The sequence below is a fragment of the Somniosus microcephalus genome, unplaced genomic scaffold (assembly GCF_052327205.1).
Source record: "Somniosus microcephalus isolate GS21.2 unplaced genomic scaffold, FLI_Smic_1.0 unresolved_chr2, whole genome shotgun sequence".
NCBI classification, from domain to species: domain Eukaryota; kingdom Metazoa; phylum Chordata; class Chondrichthyes; order Squaliformes; family Somniosidae; genus Somniosus; species Somniosus microcephalus.
This window is the reverse complement of record NW_028225180.1, coordinates 75,166,012-75,175,593: the sequence shown is the minus strand read 5'-3', so window position 1 is coordinate 75,175,593 and position 9,582 is coordinate 75,166,012. Positions and strand designations below refer to the sequence as shown.

Sequence of the window (9,582 nt, the reverse complement as noted above, 5' to 3'; positions counted from 1 at the left end):
ACCTCATCTTTCGATTGGGCACTTTACAGCCTGCCGGACTCAACATTGAGTTCAACAATTTCAGATAATAATCCCTGCCCCCATTTTTCATGCAGTATGATTTTGCCATTCCCATTTGCAACATTTTCACAACATGTTCTTTCAATTCCTTCCTCCCCCCCTAAACACCCCCACCCCCGTCTCTGCACCTGCTTAATATCTTGTTACATTTCCAGCTTTTTCCAGTTCTGATGAAGGGTCCCAGACCTGAAATGTTAACCCTGTTTCTCTCTCCACAGATGCTGCCTAGCCTACTGAGTATTTCCAGCATTTCCTGTCGCTGTTTCAGATTTCCAGCATCCGCAGTATTTTGCAATTATATTATCTGGTCATTATCTGATTGCTGTTTGTGGGGCTAATTGGCGGCCGCGTTTCCTACATTACAACAGTGACTAGTTCAACGCCTCAAAAGTATTTCATTGATTTTGGGACGTCCTGGAAGGCACTACAGAAACGCAAATTCTTTCATTTTACAGATACAGAGAGACAGTCAGACCTGAACTGACCTCAGGATGTGCCTGAGAGCCATTGTTACCTGTGTCCTTAGCAGCAGGATAATATGGCCCGGTCACAAACCAGTGCATTATCCGAGCAATGCCAGGGGTGATCTGCCCTCTATGTTGGAACCCTCAACCATCCCACTGTTGTTCTGTGTGCTCAGTGTGAGGGCCATTGTGAGGTCAGGCCCATGCTGCGAGGGTTGTGCGAACCCAGCTGTTTCTTTTATGGGGGTTGGGTGCTGGCTGGGGGTGTCTCCAGCTGTTTCAGGGTCCCCTGGCCACACGAAAGGCAGGTCACGCCATTCTGAGGTGGCGAGGGCACGTGACTGCGGGCTGGTGAGTAATGATGGGAAGGCTGTCCGTTCAGCTTCTTTTCTCCGTACCGAAACATTGCTCCCTTCACCGCCTCAAGCCAACGTCCATCTCAGGCCCCGTCTGCCCTCTCAGCTGGACGTGAAAGATCCCACAGCAGCGTTGGAACAACAGCAACAGCAACTTGCATTTATATAGCGCCTTTAATACAGTAAAACGTCCCAGGGCCCTTCACAGGAGCGATTATCAGATTTGACACCGAGCCACATTTCGAGATATTGGGACAGGCGACCAGAAGCTTGGTCAAAGAGGTAGGTTTTAAGAAGCGTCTTAAAGGAGGAGAGGGTGGCGGAGAGGTTTAGGGAGGGAATTCCAGAGCGCAGGGCCCAGGCGGCTGAAGGCACGGCCGCCAATATTGGAGTGACGGAATTCAGGGCTGCACAAGAGGTCAGAGTTGGCGATGGTAAAGGGTGCTGTCTGTTGACCTTGGTCTGTCACAGGAGAGGCCAGAGTTGGAGGAGCACAGCAATCTCAATACTGCACCGGGAGTGACGTAAGAAAACTACTAGGCACTTGGTCTAAGCGTTAAACAAAACTTTAATCAACTGTTTTACAACATGGAGGTCTAGTTGTGTCCTTCACTAGTTCTTGTTAAGAATGTCCTGCGCAAGCTGGGCCCGTGCCCGAGTATTTATACTCTCCCTGGACAGCGCCACCCGTAGGCCGCTCAGTATTATTTCATAAGACTTTCTTTCATGAATGATTGATTCATGTCAGGGAGTGTCCGCCTCGATTATGGCCTCAAGTTTCTGGAGTGGGGCTTTGAACCCACGACCTTCTGACTTGGAGGTGATTGAGATACCCACTGCCCCCACGGCAGACACCAGTCTGGGTGAAAAGCCCTGAACTCTCCGGGGGGTGGGCCAGTAATGTGGGCATATCGCAATACCGTGTGACTGAGGGAAAACGACAGACATCACACACTGAAAACTGGAGCAGGAGAAAGAAACAGGGACAGGAGGAGGCCATTCAGCCCCTGGAGCCTGTTCCGTCCTTCAATCAGATGGTGACTGGGAGCCCTCTATGACCATTGACCCTCCCTCCCAGTGCCCCGTGGGCCCATTAACGCTGGAGCAAGCCCCTCCTCTGCCTCTCTCCCCCAAATTACCCGAGCATTCCCATCGCTCCAGAGCTGGCTTGAGCTGGCCTGACCCGGAATATTTATCTCGGGTTGACCCTGTGATCCTGGATGGGGACAAAGGACGTCACTGGTGGGCCACAGGGGGGCGTGGGGGAAGGGTGGTTGGTAGAATATCTGCCCCGCTCCAAAGCATGCCCAAGGATTACTAAGCCGAGCAGCACTCCTGTGGCATTGCTCCCAGTGAGTGCGATGATGCACCTGTGGCATTGCTCCCAGTCAGTCGGTCGGTGCACCCTTGGCATCGCTCCCAGCGGGTCTGATGATGCACCCTTGGCATTGCTCCTAGTGATTCTGATGATGCACCCGTGGCATTGCTCCCAGTCAGTCTGTCGGTGCACCCTTGGCCTTGCTCCCAGTGGTTTTGATGATGCACCCTTGGCATTGCTCCCAGTGGTTTTGATGATGCACCCTTGGCATTGCTCCCAGTGAGATGGATTGTGTGGGGCTCAGGTCTCAGCAGATCTGAAGTTATCCACTTTGGTAGGAAAAATAGAAAAGCAGAGTATTTTTTAAATGGTGAAAGATTGGGAAATATTGGTGTTCAGAGGGACCTGGGTGTCCTTGTACACGAATCTCTAGACTTTAGAAGATTGAGAGGTAATTTCATTGAAACGTACAAAATTCTTACGGGGCTTGACAGGGTAGATGTAGGGAGGATGTTTCCCCTGGCTGGGGAGTCTAGAACCAGGGGCCACAGTCTCAGAATAAGGGGTCGACCATTTAGGACTGAGATGAGGAGGAATTTCTTCACTCAGAGGGTGGTGGATCTTTGGAATTCTCTGCCCCAGAGGGCTGTGGAGGCTCAGTCATTGAGTATATTCAAGACAGAGATCGATAGATTTTTGGATATTAAGGGAATCAAGGGAAATGGGGATAGTGCAGGAAAGTGAAGATGAGGTAGAGGATCAGCCATGATCTTATTGAATGGTGGAGCAGGCTCGAGGGGCCAAATGGCCGACTCCTGTTCCTAATCTTTATGATCTACTTTTTCCCGGAAGTAACTGTGAGTTCTTGAATTCCAGACTGAGCTAACGGAATCTAATGGACGGCGGTTGCGTTGAACCACGCCTCGACGCCCTGATGGCCGCGGCTTTCGACAGTGACGAGTCGGTTCGCCAGCAGGTTGCAGTGTCGCTGTGCGAGCTGGGGCGGCAGCACCCGGAGCTGTCCCTGACGTCCTGCCGTGCCTTCCTGAGCAGCGGCAGCGGCCGGTTGGAGCCGGGGCACCGCCTGGCCCTCCTGCAGAGCATGGCGCTGATCGCCGGCGAGACGGCGGAGCGGATCGATCGGCGGCTGGCCCGGGAGGCCATCGCGGCAGCGGCGGAGGCCGTGACCCGGCCGGACGAGGCCAGCCTCCAGTGCCAAGAGGCGGAGAGCAATCTTCTGGTGGCCCTGGGTCGGGGCTTTGTGGACAAGGTCCTGGAGGAGATGCTGGGGAAGTTCAAGCCGGGCGCCCGTCCTCATCCAATGGTCATCAGGACCCTGGCCAACCTCTCCATAACCAACGTGTACGGCGCAGTGCCTCACCTCCCGCTGGTCCTCACGGCGCTGCACCCTGTCTTCGGGCTGACCAAAGAGAACAACAGGGCTTGGGCGCTCACTTCAGCCCTGGGCCTTTTCAGCAAGAGCATCCTAGAGTACCTGGCCCACTTGGACCAGGCCCCGGACCCGAGGCTGAGCAAGGAGACCTTCTCCCAGCCCATCTCCAGGGCCTACAAGGACCACCTCTTGGTGTGGCTGCAGCAGAAAGATGCCAAGCTGCGGACGGCCGCCTTGGAGGCGCTGGTCCACGTGGCGCCGCTGCTGCCCGCTGAGAGGCTGGAGGAAGAGTTGCCCAGGCTGGTGCCCCAGATCCTCGCCCTGTACAGGAAGCACCCCGAGCGTTTGCCCATTACCCGGTGCCTGCGTTCCGTGCTGGGGGCGGCCGTGGCCATGGACTCCCGCGGCTTGAAGGGGCAGATGGACCAGCTCCTCGGCGCCTTGCACGGCCAGCTCTGTGCGCCGGTGGCCTCCGCCGACCAGCCGGGCCTGAAGAACCGCGGCCAGATCCTGGACTGCTTTGCCCTCCTGGCCCAGCTGTGGCCACAGCAGACCGCCCAGTTCCTCCTCCGCAAGCTGGCCAGCGGCAGCAGGACGAGCCGGGCAGCGAGACTCCTGGCCCTGAAGAGGCTCCTGGACACCGTCCCCTCGCAGATGCGGAGCAAGAAGCACCAGATCATGGCCGCCGTGAAGACTGCCCTCCCGGACGAGAGCCACGCGGTCAAGAAGGCCGTCCTCCAGACCATGGGCAGCCTGGCCAACTGCGGCTACCTGGAGCTGGCCGGGGGCAAGGCCATGGTGGGATACGTCGTCCGCCTCTGCGCCGTCAATGGCGAGGGGGCGACGGCGGGGCCGCGGCTCCCCAACGCAGAGGAGGTCACGGGCGAAGACTTGAGTGTGATGGCGGAGACGCTGGTGGAGCAGCTGACCGCCATGGAGCAGACAGCCGCCGTTCTCTGGCCCACCCTGCTGCAGTTCCTGACCCCGGCGCCCTACACCCACGCTTTGGCGGTGGTGTGCCGGAGCCTGGAGAAGGTGGCCGGTGACAAGCGGCAATCCGGGACACTCGATTGCCCCGAGGCCGGAACCGGCTTCCCCTCGCCTCAGGCCCTCTTGGCGCGTCTGTTGGCCGTGTCTTCGGCGCCCTACCGGGGACGGGGGAGGGGCATCCCCGCGCTGAAGCTCCTCCTGGTCCTGAGCCCCACCATCCACCCGGCGGTGGAGAGACTGTGGGAGGCGGAGCTCCCCAAGCTGGTTGAACATCTCCGAGGGAATCGGGCCAGTTCGATGGTCCGGGAGCACTGGGAGGAGAAGCTGCTGCTCTTTCTGTCCAGGACCCTGGAGGCGATTGCGGAGGAGCGATGGAGCGCTCAGTTGAGCCGAGAGTTGTTCCAGCAGGTGAGCCAACTTCCCAGCTACCCCCAGGAGCGGGGCTTCCTGTACCAGTGCGGCGGCCTCGTGCTGCAGCAGACGAGGAGCAAAGCCGCGCTGAGGGCCCAGCTCCAGGAGATGCTGCAGAGCGTCCAATACCACGAGGACGCGGAGCGGGAGGGCGTGGCCCTCGGGATCGGCCTGTGCGCCGCCACGCACCTGGATGACACCCTCTCCCGGCTGGAGGACTTCGCCCGCCGGCGCCTGGCCATGAACGCAGAGAGCCTCCTCGAGGCGATGAGGGAGAGGCTGGACAGCGAGGCGGAGAAGGTCAGGAGCGCGCTCATCCTGTGCTACGGGCACGTGGCGCGGCGGGCTCCGGCAGAGCGTGTGCTGCCCAGGGTCGACGCCGACATCCTGGGCCCCATCCTCGCCCTCTACAAGGCCAGGGTGCCGGGGTTAAAGGGCGAATCCAGGGACTTGACCGTCAAGCTGAACCTGGCCAAGGCTGTCACTCTGATTGCTCAAACCATCCTGGCCAACGCGCCGAGTCTCACCTGCAACTGCGCCAGAAAGGCGGAGCTGTTGACCTGCCTGCGAGAGCTCATTGAGGCCGAGCCGAACGACCAGATGAAGACCTCCGTCCGGCTCAGCGCCATGACCGCCTGCACCTACTTCGTCCAGTTGGACCCACCCTCAAGTGAAGCCGACGCCTTTCAATTAATGAGGACCTGTGTGGACAGCGTCTGTGGCCTGTTGCCCACGGAGAGCCAAGCGGGCAGTGAGGACCACCGGGCGGAGAGGCGCCATCTATTGAGCCAGACCACCACTGCCCTGCAGGTCCTTCTGCACCAGGTCTTGCTTCAGGACCTCTCCCCGGTCGGGCTTCAGGCGGTCTTCAAGCACCTCGAAGGGTGGATCGCGTCGAGAAAGGACTACGAGCGCGGGAGAGCCATGGAGCTCACCTCAAAGTTGCTGGTGTTCTTCCTGGAGAACCTCGATGTGCGGACGGTGGTGACAGGCTACAACTTGGAGGCTCTGATTGGCCGGCTCATTCCTCGGTGTGCGGACCCCTTGATCATAATCCGCCAGCTAGCCATTGACAGTGTGTATGCTCTGCTTTACGTCCAGTTGCGTTACGAGGGATTCCCCAGGGACCACAGGGATGGATCGGTGGAGCGTTTGAAGACAATGAAGGAGAGTTTGGATCAGGTGGACGATGGCAGCCAGCTCCGAAGGTGCCTTGAGATGGCCAGGATCGTCTCGGAGCACATGTCCCAGCACCAGCTGAGGAACCTCCTGCTGGCCCTGTGCGAGGGGCTGACTGACCCCCAGCCCCACTGCTCCAGCGCCGCCTCGGCCGTCATCAACGCCCTCCTCAGGCAGCAGGGCGCGGGTCTCCAGGACCGGGTCTCGGATACGTTCCGGGCGCTCGACGGCCAGCTGCGGCGGGTCGGGCGCGAGCACATGAGGTTGGTGGTGATGCATATCATCTGCGTCCTGGCCTCGCAAAACACGGCCGCGGTCGTCTCCCTTCTGCTCGCGCACCCCGTTCCTTTCGACCAGCACACCAGGGACATGTGGAAGGCGCTGGCTGGGGCTACCAGGATAGGCCAAAGCACCGTGGAGCTCCTCTTGGTCGAGCTGAACATGATGCTTGAACTCGAGGAAAGAAAAGAATCCTCCGACAACCTGACGGAGGCCGGACACGCGCCTCTGAAGTCTATGGCGGCTGCCTGTGCTCTGAGTGAGGTCCTGTCCAATCCTGAGTCCACCCCGGCCATTGAAAGTCTCTACCCTCAGTTGTTTGGCACTCTGCTAATTCTTTGCTCCCGCGCTTGCAAACCCTCAAAGCACCTCCTCTGCAAAAGTGCCCCGATGGAGAGGAGGACGAGCGTTGACACAACCTCCCCTGAAAACTTCGACTCCTGCGATTACCTTGCGATGCTGAAAGTGCTGCTGACCCAGGGGAAGAGTCAAGAGGTGGTGGACTCGATGGAGGAGTTGGGAGGCTGGGAGATGATGACGGGTCCAGATACGCACCACGACGGTGTTGCTATGTTGGCCGAAGCAATGGCGAGTCTCGCCAGCCCTAACCTGGACAGAGTCATTGAGTATCTCTCGATCGTGCTTAACATTTACAAGAATCAACGAATCGCGGTGGCCGCTTTCTTGGGCGAAATGGTAAAGCATCACGTCGCCTTTGACCTGACACGCATGGACATCCTTGTGAGCAGCTTGCTGAGGTGCCTGCTTGATAGGTCTCCCACCGTCCGCTTTCTCTCCATTAGGGGATTGGGGAATGTCGCAGTCGGAGATCCGGCAAAGACCCGAAGATACTCCACCAAGCTTCTGGCCGCCATCTTTGCTGTGATGCAGGAGGCGGACGAGCCCCATGATTGCATCACGATGGAGGGTCTATCAGGCCTGTCGAAGATCTTAGCTCAGTTGGACGAGAATAACGTCAGGGACATTCTTGTCAACCTGGGCCTGTGTATCCGCCCCTTCTTCGAGCACAGAAGTGACAGAGTGCGAGCCGCGGCCCTCACGGTGTTCGGGGACATGTCCAAATTTGCCGTCGGCGAGTCGAAACCAGTCTTTGTGGAACAGGTCCAGTCGGGGCTGGTCAGCTTGCTGCTGCACCTCAACGACAGCAGCTTGGAGGTCACCGAAGCCTCTAAACGTGCGTTGGCGTCGGTCGGACCATTCCTGGGTTCAGAAAACTTGCTCGCAATGTTTCAGGCCGAGTCCCCGCGGGACACCAGCCAGGACTACTGGGCCTTTCTTAGCAAGCTCACCAGAACCATTGTCTGGGACTTGCCTGACAGCATCAACACCTATCTCAGCAGCAGTGTCCACTTCTGCAGCAATTGGTCTCCTGAGATCCGGGCAAACGCCGTCACCTTCACAGGTCACCTTCTGAAGAACATGGCCAAGGAAAATATCCAGTTTTTGGCCGACGACAGCATCCAGGAAGTAATCATGTTGACAATACGCGATCCAGCACCAAGTGTCCGAATGATGGCAGCCAAAACTCTCAGTCTCTTCAGTTAGTTTTACCCAAAGATCGGTTAGTTTCCCAAAATAACGGGACTGTCGTTCATATCAATGACTTGGAGAGAAGACATTGGGTATAACTGCAATTGAACCATTGAAGAGACCATCTCCCCATTGACTAGACCACCTCTCCATTCCATTGTCCATCTCCACATTGAAGAGACTATCTCCCCATTGAAGAGACCACCTCTCCATTCCATTGTCCATCTCCACATTGAAGAGACTATCTCCCCATTGAAGAGACCATCTCCCCATTACATTGTCCATCTCCACATTGAAGAGACCATCTCCCCATTCAAGAGAACACCTCTCCATTCCATTGTCCATCTCTCTATTGATTAGACCATCTCCGCATTGAAGAGACCATCTCCCCATTGAATAGACTATCGCTCCATTCCATTGTCCATCTCCCCATTGACTAGACCACCTCTCCAGTCCATAGACTATCTCCGCATTGAAGAGGCCATCTCCCCATTGTCTAAAACACCTCTCCATTCCATACACCATCTCCATTGAATAGACCATCTCTCCATTGACCAGATCATCTCTACAATCCATAATCCATCTCCCCTTGATGATTGTCTCCCCAGTGATATATGCACCAGATCCTACTTATATTTTCAATTTGATTTTGATACCCAGCCTTCGGAGGTGTGATGATCAGCCTAATGAAAACCAATTGTTGACACAGTTTGAGCTTCTGTATTCAGCACAGAATGGAAAGACTTGTTTACGTTGCACTCAGAATTGTGCCCAAGACGTTTGCATGTGTGATTTATCCCGGTATATGCGACGCACACACTGTGCACACATCCTACTCACACTGTGCACACACTATGAACATTGTGGATACTGTGACACATTATGCAGCCATGGAAGAATAAATTCTATCTTTGTCCAATCTTCCTTTGCTTGAATTTGTTTCCAGACCGTTGTAGACTCTTTTCCATTCTAATAGATTGGGGCTCGAGATTGCAAATGGCCCCCAGATCGTGACACGGAATGTAATCCTTTTCTCTGGCAACTGTCTGAGGCTGAACCAGACTGTTCGCAATGTTGGTGTCGTATTTGACCCCGAGATGAGCTTCTGACCAGATCTCTGCGCCATCGCCAAGGCCGCCTACCGCCTACTGCCTACCTCCACCTCCGTAACATCACCCGTCTCCACTCCTGCCTCAGCTCATCCGCTGCTGAAACCCTCATCCAGGCCTTTGTTACCTCCAGACTCGACTATTCCAACCAACTCCTGGCCGGCCTCCCATCTTCCTTAAACTTGTGCTCATCCAAAACTCTGCTGCCCCGTGTCCGAACTCGCACCGAGTCCCCCCTTTGCTCGCTGACCTACATTGGCTCCCGGTCCGGCAACGCCTCCATTTTAAAATTCTCATCCTTGTTTTCAAATCCTTCCATGGCCCTCGCCTCCCTCCCAATCTCTGTAACCTCCTCCAGCCCCACAACGCCCCCCTCCCCCCCACCGTCGCCACCCCCGAGATCTCTGCACTCCTCTAATTCTGACCTCTTGAGCATCTCCCGATTTTAATCGCTCCACCATTGGCGGCCGTG

General features: G+C 56.6%; 1 pseudogene; it reads left to right on the top strand.

Annotated features, from left to right (window-relative positions):
- Nucleotides 1-3,093: 3,093 nt before the first annotated feature.
- Nucleotides 3,094-8,920, top strand: LOC147092838 (maestro heat-like repeat-containing protein family member 1 pseudogene; annotated as a pseudogene).
- Nucleotides 8,921-9,582: the final 662 nt, after the last annotated feature.